Source organism: Cupressus sempervirens, chromosome 1 (genome assembly GCF_028749045.1).
Source record: "Cupressus sempervirens isolate cs-2001-9-10 chromosome 1, ASM2874904v1, whole genome shotgun sequence".
NCBI lineage: Eukaryota > Viridiplantae > Streptophyta > Pinopsida > Cupressales > Cupressaceae > Cupressus > Cupressus sempervirens.
This window is the reverse complement of record NC_143118.1, coordinates 172,618,742-172,633,715: the sequence shown is the minus strand read 5'-3', so window position 1 is coordinate 172,633,715 and position 14,974 is coordinate 172,618,742.

Below are 14,974 nucleotides of genomic sequence, written 5' to 3'. Positions count from 1 at the left end.
TATGGTATTGTTTTTTATTAAAAATATTCATTTGAACAAGGCAATCTATTGAATTATTCATCTACATGAATATAGGTGTTAAATTAAACCACGATGATTACATTTATGTTGAAAAATTGTGACCTATACTTTCCCTATTTTGTTTGAGACAAATAAATGAAAAGTGGAGAGATGAACATCACACACAAATTTACATTGTAAATAACTTACATAACTAATTTAAAATTCTATTATCTAAGAAATTTGTGTAACCAATTACATTACTTCAAATTTGTAAATGCAATCTAAAGGCTTGTGCAAAAAAACTATATAGGTTGCTTTATTGAGGTGAATTATCCATTTGCAAAGTTGAGAAAAATCATTTAATGATGTCCTAGATTAGTGGGCATCTCATTTGGGGGCTTTGCAAATGTTAGTTAAACCTTTCTAAACAAGAAATGGGATAAATGCTTTAGATTCCATCATGTTTGACTTGGAATGGCATTTCATTTGCCCCGATCTAATTTTTGTTTAATCTTTTCTTTAATCTTTGCCCTAATGTATTTTGTGTTTAACTTCTTTAATCTATCCTTAAATATATTGCATGCGATCTCCTTTTCAACTAGTTGGTTGTTTGCATACATCTACAAATAGCTAAATTAATTAAATACATCAAATATATATATATATATATATATATATATATATATATATATATATAAGTTACATCATGTTTAATTTCAAGCAATTCTTTATATTCATTTCTTGCACTTCAGATGCATTTTGCAATCTCAATCAATACCTTTGCATTAGAGAGTAATTTAGTTTAAGATTGTGGGCTGCATGAAAACAATTTATCTTCTTATATTTGATTGTGATTTTTTTAATTCAATATTGCCAACCACAAATATAGTAGAATGTTCACAGTTTTCCTAGGATAATTATGTTAAAATATAATTTTAAATTTAAAAAATGATAAAAAATATATAAACAAATAAATTTGCTAAAAATAGAAATAGCCCAACAATACTCAAACAGATTTGCAAACTAGAAAATGGATCAAAAATTCTTCTTTGTCATAGCACAATACCAATCCATTTTAGTCGAAACCTTGGGAAAGCTCTAGTTGGAGTTTGTGTAGAGATAACAAGTTTCAAGACCTTTTAGAAGTAATAATGGAGAGAGTTTTCTTATGAATATATAAATAAATTTTTGTCTTACTCCTAGATGCTTCAAAAGTGTCTTCCCTTTATTTTCCTCACTGTCTATACACTTTCTCAATTTTCCCAAGGAAATAGGCTTGTCAAAGCTTTTGCATTAAAATAAGATTGAGCCTTGAGTTGTAAATGTTTGAAGCTTCAGTAAATTAGAGCATATTTATTTGTGTTTTTTTCATCAGCACAAACTTGGCCTTGAACAACATTGAGATTTGTTTATTTGTTGTAAGCTTGCAATAAATTCTATATTTTTATTACTTGATTTGATATTTAATTGATAATCTTAATTAGTTGACAGGCTTATAATTTTGAGCTTTCCCTTTATACTTTGGATATTTATTTGGCGGCAATAGGCCAAAAAGTTAATGAACACAAATCTTCTCTATTTTTCTTTTATACTCCTGAACGTATTCAATGTAGGATTGCTAATATCCTTATGTTTTAGATTGGTTCGCTCCCTGTGACATATCTTGGCATTCCTATTGTTGTTTCTAGGAAGCCATGACTCTTTTGGCAGAATTTGATTAACAAGCTTCAGAAGAAGGTAAATAAATGGATTGATAGATGGCTCTCTATTGTTTCTCGTGTTATCCTTCTTCAATCCGCTATTTGGGCACTCCCTATTTATAAGAAAATGGTTCAAGCTGCTCATGTTTACTTTCTTAAGGAGTTTGATGCTCTTTCTTAGAAATTCCTATAAAGTGGTAATTTGTGTAACTCTAAATGGAGTTTGATCAATTGGGAGATCATTTACAAGCCTAAGAAGGAGGGTGGTCTCGGCCTCTGATCTACTATCTTGAGAGGCCAAGATTTGGTTACTAAGCTTTACTAGCGATGGTACTCTAGACAAAATCAACTCTAGGCTTCCATAATTACTCATAAGTATTTTAGAGGTGCTGATCCTTGGCCTGTTTCCATGCTTCCTCTTGAAGGTCATGGTTCTGTGGAATGGAATACTTTCAAGATTGGTGCTCAATTGGTTAGAACCTTTTTTGGGTATGTAAGGGAGGCGTTGAGGTTTTTTTTGGTCTGATGCTTGGGATGGAAACCCTCTCATCTTATCCATTTACCCTTATCTTTAGACTCTGTGTGATTCTTTTCTTGTTGTTGGATGAGATAAAGTGGCTCATTATAAGACTCCTTATTAGCTAGGTCTTGTTGCTAGATATAGATGGAAGTACTCTTTAGATTGGCCTTCTAGGGATGTAGAGGAAGAGCTCTAGGAGCTTTCTAGGATTTTGGATTCTAGGTAATGTTGCTCTCTGCTAGGGCCAAATGTTTTGGCTTGGGGTGTTACTCTATTTAGTAAATATTCTATTTCTATTGGGTACTAGGAGATTACTAGACAATTGTTAGGGGACACCAAGGTCCCTTGGTAGAAATAAGTGTGGAATATGATTTCTTGGTCCAAATAAAATTTCTTCATGTGGATGGTGGCTCACAACTGGTCTCTTAAATGGGATAATATTTGTAAATGCAGATTTCAAGGCCCATCTTTTTGTGTGCTATGTGGTAATGGAGAGGATTATATCTCTCATCTCTTTTTCAATTGTTCTTTTTCCACCCAATTATGACATCTTTGGTGGATGCTTGGGGTTGCTCTTGTCAGCATGCTTCCTCCTTGCCGCAATTGTGGGATCGCTTGGGGAGTGCTCCCTCCAAAGCTTCACCTCTTCAGGTGACATGGATTGTTTGCCCCTCTTTATTCTTTGGCATATCTATTTGGAAAGGAACTAAATGTTTGGATTGGAGTCATGCATCTTTGATGGAAGATTTCCCACTCTATTTAGAAAACTATTTAGGCTAAGTGTAAGTTAGATGGAGGTATGGATCTTGGTGATCTTTCTATTTGTAGTCACCTTAACTTTCATTTTCAAGATGAGTTCTCATGGGCTACAGATCATTGGTATCATTATGTTCCAAACCATCCTAGACATGAGGGGAAGTGATAGGTGAACCATTTGGGTCATTGGTTGCCTCCTCCACCTGGAGTTCTTAAAGTCAACATTGATGGTTCTTCTCGAGGGAATCTAGGTTCTCCTGGCATTGGGGGTGTGGCTTGATGCAGTTCTAGAGAAGTTCAATTTCTTTTATCAGTGCACAAGGGTTGACATATTAACAATCTCACAGAGGCCCTTGCCATATTATATGTTGTGGAGCAATATTGTTTGGGGGTATAACACAAGCTTATCTATTAATCTAACTTTCAAATGGTGGTGAATTTTTGTACTACATAGTTGCTTGAGGATGTTAGTTAGCAATTGGCTATAGTTGTTAATCAAACTTTTCTATTTTGTACTTCTCTAGAGTTTGTTAGTTTTGATTACATTCCTCTAGAATATAACAGAGTTGTTGATTGTTTGGCCAAATGGACTTCTGATCATGTTCAAGATTGGAATATTGCGGATAAGAGGCAGCTATCCTTGGATTCATCTCGTGAGTTAGATGACCTTGATTCTTATGATAGAGCTCCTTGTTGAGCATTCCGTTTTGTTTCTCTTTTTGTCTTAATAAATTTTTACCCCTCTTTTAGTCCAATTTTTTTTGTCTCACATTATGAAACTACCCCCAAAAACTACAAAACAAGTTTTTCCAAACTCTTCACAATAGTTGGCAACCCTCTTTACTGTAAAGCTATCTATCAGTCTACTTTATTTTTAGTGTATGAATTTTATCTATAAAAAAATTATAATAATTTTGAATTCCTTAAAAAAAAATATTTTTGAATATTATTACCAAGAAAATATTTGTGGATAGGGGCAACTACCCTTGGATCCGTTTTGTGAGTTAGATGACCTTGTTGCTCAGGATAGAGCTCCTTGTTGAGCTCTCCTTTTTATTTCACTTTTTCTCTTAATACATGTTTACCCCTCTTTTAGTCTTTTTTTTTGTCTCACATTATGAAACTACCTCAAAAACCACAAAACAAGTTTTTCCAAACTACCAAACCTCTTCACAATAGTTGGCAAACCTCTTTACTATAAAGCTATCCATCAATCTACTTTGTTTGTAGTGTATGAATTTTATCTATAAAAAAATTATAATAATTTTGAATTCCTTAATTTTTTAAAATAATATTATTACCAAGAAAATATGCCAAAAAAAAAACTCTATATTTTATTTTTTCTTCTTTTCATAAGGATGTCTTTTAATATTATCTTATATTTTAGGATATTCTACCTTTTTTATATTTGAAACAAGAAAAAATAAAACTAATTAAGAAAGAAGATAAATTCAAATAAAAAATAATTTTAAAAATTCTTTTCAATGCTCATAGATAAGATATTGGTGATTTTGTATTGTTTAAAAAATAGAATAAAATTATATTTAAAAATTACAACTAAAAAATAATATGAATCTATATTTTTATTTTTTATCTTTTTTTAAATAAAAATACGTTTGAATATTATAATTTTTATCGAGTTTTTTAAAGTTCCAAAAAAAAAGAGATAAGTGTTAATAGAATATGTTAGAATTAATTATCTATATTATTAGTAATTGTGGGTAAGCCAAACAAGTACTATTGTGTCATTTTATGAATTTCTTCCTTCAACTATTGATTAAAACTATTTCTTTGCACTAATTATGCCTAGATTAGTTATTATTATTTGTTGAAATTAATTATTATTATTATTATGTGTTAAGGTTGAGTAGATTCGAGTCCAAGGTCTCTCCAATAAGAAGTTAACAAGTTATTGTGTTGTAGGCTCTTGCCTTTATTTTATGTTAACTTCAAATTCATTAAATTTTGAATTAAAATCTAAATTATATGAATTTATTTTAATTTGTACTATTATTTTTTACAAAAGATTGTAATTTAAATAAAAATCTACAAAGTTATTAGATAGATAGATATTAAAAAATAATAATTTTAGTTTAATTATGTATTAATTATATATTAATAAATATTTCTGTAAAAAATTATGTGATTTTGTTCACTTATAGCTATTATTATTTCTTTACAAAATTTTACGTTTTAAACTCAAATATATTAAATTAATATTTAATATTATTATAATAGTTTTATTTTTAAAAATTTATTTAAATTTAGTTAGATAATTTTGTTAAGAATTTTAAATAAAATGTTAAATAAAAATAATTAATGTACATTTGGACAAATCAATATTTATGAATAGTTTTTTTTTTATAAAATTAATAGTACAAATTAAAATGTTAAACTTTCTAACTATGTGAAACATAATAAAATATTTTGAATTTTTTTTAATAAGATAATGCAGTTAGACAAGGGGGTTGACCCTTACAAAGCTATAGCCAAGGGGATGTTAAGAGAGCCATGACACCAATGAAAATTTAGGATAGTACAATAACATGCCACTAACAATACATTCAATAGAGAAAAACCTAGAAGAGAGAGTAGCTAGATAGCTCCAGGCCTCAAAAGGTTGACCAATACAAGTAATAACAGATGCCCAACCAAAACCAAATAGAAAACTACAAATTGAAACCTTTTAAATCCTCATAGAATAAGAATGGTTGCCAAAGATCTTCCCAAGAACAACTACAACACCTTGACAACATGTATGCCCTCGAGTAGCAACACCCTAAACCATCTCAATAGCAAGTGAGTCCATCCCAAAATGAGCAACAAAGAGAAAGACCAACAAATAAAGGTATAAACTATTAACCAACAAGCATCAATACTAGCATGAAAGGGAGCCCTCCTAGAAAATGAACCTCCACAATCACAAAAAGAGTCTCCACCTCAAAAATAGACTCGTATGTCTCTAAATTTATAGAGAAAGTCTCCACCTCAATAGGAGACTGAGTCACCTCTATAGTAGTGTGAATGAAGAAGAGAATCATGCAAACCAAACATGCCTTCTAAAAAGTAACATTTTTCCCAAAACAATTAAGGTTGGGAATAACCCCCAAACTAGTTCCATACTCTAGCCAAAAGCACAGGATTAGAGTGAGCCCTTGAAAACTTCAACAATCACCTTCTCATACGAGAACAAGAAACAATTGTCAAACCCAAAAAAAAGGGATAGTCAGACACAAAGCAAGGAAAAAACTAAAAAAGAAAGTTTCCTTAATCACAACAAATATGGAATAATTTTATTGTAAGAAGCATGCCAATAGAATCAACTCTCACAACTGAAGAGCTAAGGTCTTCTTGAAAAAAAACATAAAAGGAACCAACTAGCTAGGAGCCTACCATCCTAGCCACATCAATCATTAGAGGCACATTTCCAATCATCACAAGAGTGAACTACAAATGTAACTAATTAACATTTTTAATAAAATGATCATAGACCCAAATCATACTCATCAATAAATGAGAAAATGACTACTTTTTTTTGTAAAAAGTGGAAGCTACCTCCACCCCTAAAGAGACCAGAACCACCACAACATGTTCAGAAAGATTTCCAAATGAACCAATTGTCTAGACTCCAAATCAAAACTACAATCATAAACGGTTACAAACAATCAAAACTCCTTGTAATAGAAATCTCAACAACCATGGAGGAAGCTCAATTAAAATCTTCTTCCAAGATTCCTTGGACACACTAGAGATCACACTTTGAGCACCAAGTGCCCCAAAAATAGCCCACAAATGAAAAGTATGAACCCAACAAAAAGGGTTGAGACCCAACTTAAACTTACCTTAAAAAAGAAAGCAAGATTTTTTTAGTAGTACCCAACCAACCTTTAAAGACCACAACCACTAGCCATCTAGAGAGGAACATAAATCAAACCCCTTTAAATATTGTACTATACTTCCTTATAGCCTTATCAAATTTGATTAAGAATATAGCCCGATTTCTAAATCCCCCACCACAAAGGCCCAAAGACCCATGATATCAACATACCCAGAAAGAAAAGAATCAACCTTAACCACCACCATCAACATCACCTCTTCAAACAATCCAACACACAATGAGGATACACTTCTCATCCTCTGCAACAACATAAATCAAGGGGAAACATTCAAACCTCACCATAAATACTATAGAGAAGGAGCTTGGAAAATAAATTATTTCATTCCTGCTGAGACCTTTCCACACTTGATTCATAGCTTGAGACTGGCCAAGTACAACATAGGGGAAGTAGGGATAATGGAATGTCATAGAAAAAGGCCCAAAATAGCTCAATCACAACTTTGGGGATACCAACCACAAGATCCAATAAATGGATGCAGAGTAAATCTAGTTAGCAACAATTAATGAGTAAGAAATAAGAGTGGCCATATAATACCAATAATTACCACCAATGGGGAGAATTGCAACCAATGTAAAGAGGAAAAGAAGTCGTCCAGCCACATGAACATGCACACAATCAACACAAAAGGGCCAATGAAAAACAAATCTTGATCCATGAAAGTAGGTAGATGCATCCAACCAGCAAAGAATCTTGCACACCCTCGTTGATCCTCTTTAATCATCATCCTCATCCTAATTCTCATCTCCTTCAACCCCAATTTTTGAAATCCGCTCACTCTTTTTGAGACTTCTCATTCCCTGAAAAACATATTACACAATATTGACCTTTGAATATATGTGAAATATCAAGTGATCATAATATATATATTAATTTAATACTTCTACATATTTTTTCTGATGTTTCACTCTATTTGTGGTAAATTAAAATGACAACTAAAATTAATCACAATAATTAACTCTAACTTCTTTATATTGTTTATATTATCTCAATATCAAAATAAATTTTTTTAAATAGAATTATACTTAATAGAATATAGTTTAAACTTATTATAATTATAATTATAATTGATTACTGAACTAAAATGCAAGTTCTAACCACTAAGTGACACTTGTTGAATGATAAACAAACAAAATGAAAGAAAAAGGTTATCTTGCCTTTTTGGCTTTTAAGACAATAATTTGAGACTTGCATAAACATTAATTAATTGTGTGTTTTGTTTTCTTTTGAAACAACAAATTTAGATTCACGTACACTCTACCAAAGAGTAATTTATACTTTTAAATCTTCAATCTAATTGATTATGTATTTTACATACTTTATTTTATTAGTTTTTAATCACAAATCTCAAACACGTGTTAGCAAATTGCAGATTTAATGATGTATCTATAGTATAAATCAGCACATTATACAATGTGTTATTTTTTTGGTAAATTTTTTGATTACACGTGCATAAATCTATTGATGGTTTTTCACAATTTTATAAATTATTAATTTTCATTCATGTTTAGCTTTAGGTTTTTCTACTTTTTATTCAAGTATATTTTAGAAAATTTAATGGACTTTTGGGAATAAAAGTTGTGTAGTTTCATATATTTTCAATTTGCAATATAATTGTAGAACAAGAGAAATTCAAATTCAAAATTTAATTTATCTATGAAAAATAAAACATTATAATGTATTTAGCCAATATGATATTTGTGGGAGAACAATAATTTTTTGTCAAAAATTTATCAGCCTTTATCAAAAAAGAATTCATTATCAAATCACTTTATTGATCATTACATGATTATGAATTTGTGAGAATACTCATGTTTTCCATATTTATAATTTTTAAAAATTGTAGTGATAACTTTGATGGAAGGAAATAACCTCTTCATTTAATGGGTACACATATATGTGAAGTCAAGTAGGGTAAGAAATTAGGTTTTTGCCTATTGTTTGTGGAGTTAATAAAATTAGTAAAAGAAATATACTAAATGATATTTATGCAAAATACGTCTGAATAGAGAGGTGATAGCTACAAATAACTACACATCTTAACCCCGACCCTAATTCAAACTCTAAATTTAATCATGATAGCCCAAGCTCTAAACATAATCCCAACCTTAGAAATCTAAACTATTATCATTATCCCAACTCTAATATTTTTTTAACTTTATCCACAAAACTAACCGAACCCTTAATCTAACCTAATTTTCTTCCTTGACCATTATCTTAACCTAACTCTAATGATGGCATCAACTACGATGTAAACCTTATCTTTAACCATGATTGTATCTATAATCCTAAGATTAAGGTTCGCACTAAGATTAGGGTTTATGGTTTAAGATAATTGGTTAATAAAAAGTGCCACATAGTGGCTTGTATATGCTAAGTTGTAATAGTCTATTTAAATAGACAGTAATTAAATTTAATAATTATAATTTAATTAGATAGATAGTAAATTCATGATAATTATAATGTGATGATAATATTTAATATAATTAAATCATTATTTTAATATTTTTCATATTTTAGATGAAAGATTAAAAAATTATTAGATTATAGAAATTATCATTTTATTTTTGAAAGTTACTTCAATCTTAAATTCAATATTTATTTCATATTTTAATATATTTGTGTAAAATTTGATCTTATACCACCCCAATTAAATGAGCAATCAAATTGAAGTAAAATGATTTTATTGAATTTTAAAATAAAAAATTTCTCATATATACATTAGAAAAATAGAACATCAAAATTTAAAAGAAAAATAGTTGAAATAAAAAGAATCAAGAACTAGATAGGTGATTGCAATAGTATATTGCACATTAGAGTCTAGTCCTCAATATTATCATTTATCATTTAGTATTTAGTATTTAGGATTATATTTTAGCTTTTAAGAGAGAGTTAAGATTATATTAGGGTTAGTATTAGGATTTATATTTAAAATTTATCATTCGATATTAAGATTTAAGATTTAATATTATGGGATTGAGGGTTTAAAATTTAGAATTAGGCTTAGCAATTGGTAGTAGGGTAAGGGTAATATTAAAAGGTTAACCCTAATCATAATTAAACCATAAACTAAATTGAAGTATAAATTAAACACTATACTACATTATATTCTATGTTGAAATGATAAACTAAATTTAAACCTAAATTGAACCTTTTCATAATTTTATAAAATGATTGTTTACACACATACAATTTAATGGAATTGGACCATTAATAAAAATATATCTTGTCATTTATCATAATTAAAAAATGAAATGAAAACATGTCTATCTAATTTAGAGAGAATATTTTAAAAGAGGAATAATTTTTTAAATTAGAATGATATGAGACAATTACTTTAATAAAGAATCCAAATTATACGAAATAAATGTTAGACAAACCATTCAATAAATGAATTAGATAAAAAATTATATAATTAAATTTCAATAAATCCTTTTTTAAAAATAAATTTTCAAAACAAGACAATAGATAAACAATTGAGTGAATAAAGCAATTAATAAGCTTAACAAGTGCCACATAGTAGCTTAGTACTTGCTTTTAATAATATTAGTTTTAATTATATATGTAAATTTAGATGTAATTATATTATATATATTTATTATATAAGTGGAATAATATTATTGTGTTTCACAATATCACTAATTAATTAAAATTGAATGGAATAACACTCCACTAAGAATTGTAATAAAAAATAGACAAAACATTTGAAATCAAATTTTTTTTTATTTTAAAAATTTCAATCTATTTATTTATAATTTAAGAAAAATATTTATAATGGTTAAAAGTATGAAAGATCAAATTATTCATTATATTATTATAATGTATAAATCTCTCTTAAAATTCATATACAATAATTAATGTTTTAAAATAGAAATAAAATATACACGTGTTAAAATATTTTAATAAATGTGTTAAAAAATGTGCTGCAAATTATGGATAAGGGAACAAATTCAAATATTTTCTTAAAAAATCATATCCCGTGAACCCACAAATTCCCATATAACACTCTAATTCATTTATTCAATCAAAAGTTAGAAAACTAGTACTTAGCCTACTAGCAAGTACTAATAAGCTTTATAATATACCGTTTATATTATAAAAAAAAAAAAACTTTCTTGTGTCATTCCAAAATAGCTCCAATGAAATGAAATTTCCCTCATTTAAAATGTGTTTTAATGTGTTTTAATGAAGAGACATTACTCACCAAATTTTTACAAAAACATTAAACACAAATTTAAAAGATGATAAGATAATTACATCAAACTTCTACATATTTTCAAGTTTCTACTTAAAAACCACTTCGAAAAAAAATAAATGAAAAAATTTACTCATAAAATCCCCACCATTATTTAAAACTTTCATTAATTGTACTAGTATGATAGGAAACAATAGTACATAATATAATTTAACATATTGAAGAGTAAAATTTCAAACAATTGATTTTGAATTTTTTCATATATACATTTTACTCTTTTATTCTACTAAATTTAGTATTAAATAATTAAATATTAGAATACCTTTAGAATATAACATAATTATCTTGATTATATTATAATTATTTTTGAAATTAAAATTATATTATAATCAACAACTATAAAGACTAGTACATGCAACTATGTTGCACTTATTAGTAACTAGCTTATATGTATATTGTATATATATATATATATATATATATATATAGATATATATATATATATATATATATATATATATATATATATATATATATATACATATCCATATACATATACATATACATATACATATACATGTATATGTATATGTATATATATATGTATATACATATATGTATATATATATATGTATATATGTATATGTATATACATATGTATATGTATATGTATATACATATATACATATACATATGTATATACATATACATATACATATACGTATATACATATATGTATATATGTATATACATATACATATGTATATGTATATGTATATACATATACATATGTATATACATATACATATGTATATGTATATGTATATACATATACATATGTATATGTATATGTATATACACATATACATATATATCTGTATATATGTATATGTATATATGTATATATATACATATATATATGTATATATATCTATACATATACATATATACAGATATATATGTATATATACATATATACATGATGCAGGAGCATCCAGAGGTATAAGGGTAATCCTGTGTCACCCAAAAAAAATGTACTTAGACTTAGTTTCTGTTTCATGTCTTTACATTTTTGGATACCCATTTGGCTCAAATAAAGGTTCCAACTCTCATAGTTCAACTATCAGTGCATTTGAAAATTTCAAAAAAATAGGAGCATGTATTTGGGCCATCATTTCAGTAAACTAGAAGGTGTGAATTGGCCAGATGAATGTAATCATGATTTAGAGAATTCCAGAAAAAGAATCAGGTCGATAGGCCCCACGATTTGAAAGTTATTGCAGTTTTTCGGGTTTTGGAGACCTCCTAAGAATGCTTCAAAGTCAGGTTTGGGGCATTAAATGACCTCGAAAAGGGTCAAAAAATGGGGGACGAGCAAAGCTGGTCCATAGGGCTATAGAGCGCTTCGAGAGCTTTCCGAAAATGTAAACAGTTCGTCAATCGAAGTTACGGTTCAAAAGTTATGCCTCCCGAAAGTTCGGCTACTGTTTCTGGATTCTTCTAGAATTGCACCAACTTCTAACACAGCTTCCGAAACCTTCTATTTTGTCGGTGGATGCCTACTAGCACTTTCTAGAATGTACTCCTAGTCCTTAACCCTTCGGGGTCTATTTAAGGAGATTTCTGGCATTGTAAAAGGCAGTTCGGGGTGGAGTTTGAGAGGAGGTGCTATAAGGAGAAATATTCTCCAGATTTATGCTATTATAAGCCGTAGGGCATGTTTTGAAGTTTATTTTCTCTGTACTGTTTGTACTAGCTTATTTTCTCAGTTAATATAATTCCCCTTTTCTATTGTGTCCATTCTGATGTTGGGTTGTGTCCCCATCAAGTGGTATCAGAGCGGGTTTTCCTGAGTGTGTAGACAGAGCGCCGACTGTGAGGCAGTTTGCACTAGGACTGTGTGGTTGTGGGTTCGAGTTAGAAGATGCCTCCACGAAGAGAGTGTGGTGGAAGGGCCAGAGCTATTGATCCTGAGGAGGTTAGAGCCCTCCAGAGACAGGTACAAGCATTGCAAGAGGAGCTTCGTAGAGGAGCAAATATTGCCGCAGATGACAATAGTGAGGATGACAATGAAGAGGAAGTAATGGAAGTTGACGGGGAAGTTTTGAATCCTGTAGAGGAAAGGATTTTTAGGGCCATTACTAGGTTTGGGAAAAGACCTACAATTGAAGTGGGTATATTTTCGAGAAATTTGAAACCAAATGAGTTGATCGATTGGATCAATGAACTGGAAGAATACTCTGAGTATGAGGATATAAGGGACCCAGATAGGCTTAAGTTTGCAAAGGCCAAACTAAAAGGCCATGCCAAAATCTGGTGGCAAGAGGTTCAACTAGAAAGACTTAGAAGAGGAAAGGAGAAGATCACAAGATGGGATCGCATGGTGGACAAATTGAAGAAGCAGTTCATTCTTGTGGACTACGAGCTTGATCTGTTTAAGAAGATGCATGGGTTAAAGCAAGCAGGAAGATCAGTCCAAGAATATACAGAGGAGTTTTACCGACTCCTGATTAGAGCGGGGCATGCAGAAGCAAATAAGGAGAAGGTTGCTTGTTATATCAGTGGGTTACGACCTAGCATCCAGGAGGAATTAAGTCTGGTAAGAATGACCAGCGTTGAAGAAGCATACCAGTTTGCCCTACGAGTTGAAGAGAAGCTGAGTAAAAGGTTTGAAGGAAGACAAAGAGGGCATGGTCAAGGAGGAAGGGGAAGCAGTAGATCATCTGGAGGCTGCAATGAAACTCAAAAGAAAAATGAAGATGAGGGTACTAGCAGGAACCAGAGGAATGAGGGTTTCAACCGCTCCCGTGATCAAGATTTTGGAAATCAAAGAGGAAGAGGTAGAGGACGTGGACAAGGAAGAGGAGGCTTTCGTGGTACCTGCTTCCATTGCAATGAAGAAGGTCATCGTGCCTTTGAATGCCCTCAATGACAAGGAAAGACAGATAGGAGAGCTGAGGGCCAAGCTAGGGTTGCTTATGTGGATGAGGATGCACAATCATCACATTCAGAGGATGCAGAAAGAGGAGAGACCTTGGTAAATGAAAGAGTCCTACTAAGTGGTGAAAATGAACCAGGACAACGGAGGAGTTTGTTCCATACTAGATGCAAGTGTGAGGATAAATGTTGTGATGTGATCATTGATGGTGGTAGCACTGATAACTTGGTATCCGAAGAGATGGTCTCTAAGCTGAAGCTCAAGAGGGAGAAACATCCCCAACCCTATCGGATTTCTTGGGTAAAAGATGATCATAAGGTCCTGGTAAGTGAAAATTGTTTAGTAAAATTCAAAATTGGGAGTTACCATGATGAAGTTCTCTGTGATGTTATTTCGATGGATGTTTGCCATCTATTGTTGGGTAGACCATGGCAGTTTGATAGACATGCAATACATGATGGACATGCAAACACATACTCTCTAACAAAGGATGGAGTTCGCCACAAATTGAAGCCCATGAAAAAGGAAGGTGAAAAGGTATGTAGCAGTGCTAGGATTTGTCTTGTTGATGGAAGGAAGTTTTTAGATGGCATGAAACATCAGCGTATGTGCTATGCTTTGATTCCTAGGAAAGATAAAGAAGGTAGTAGTGAAATACCATTTGAAGTTTCAGATTTACTAGGGGAATTTGGAGATATTATCTCTGATAATGTTCCAGATGGATTGCCACCAATAAGGCAAATCAATCATCAGATAGATCTGATTCCAGGAGCTAGTTTGCCTAACAAGGCTGCTCACAGGATGACTCCTATTGAAACAGATGAGCTAAATAGATAGGTTCAGGAGTTGTTGAGGAAGGGCTTGATTCGAGAGAGCCTGAGTCCATGTGCAGTACCTGCAGTACTTGCACCAAAGAAGGATGGAGAGTGGAGGATGTGTACATATTCTCGAGCTATAAATAGGATA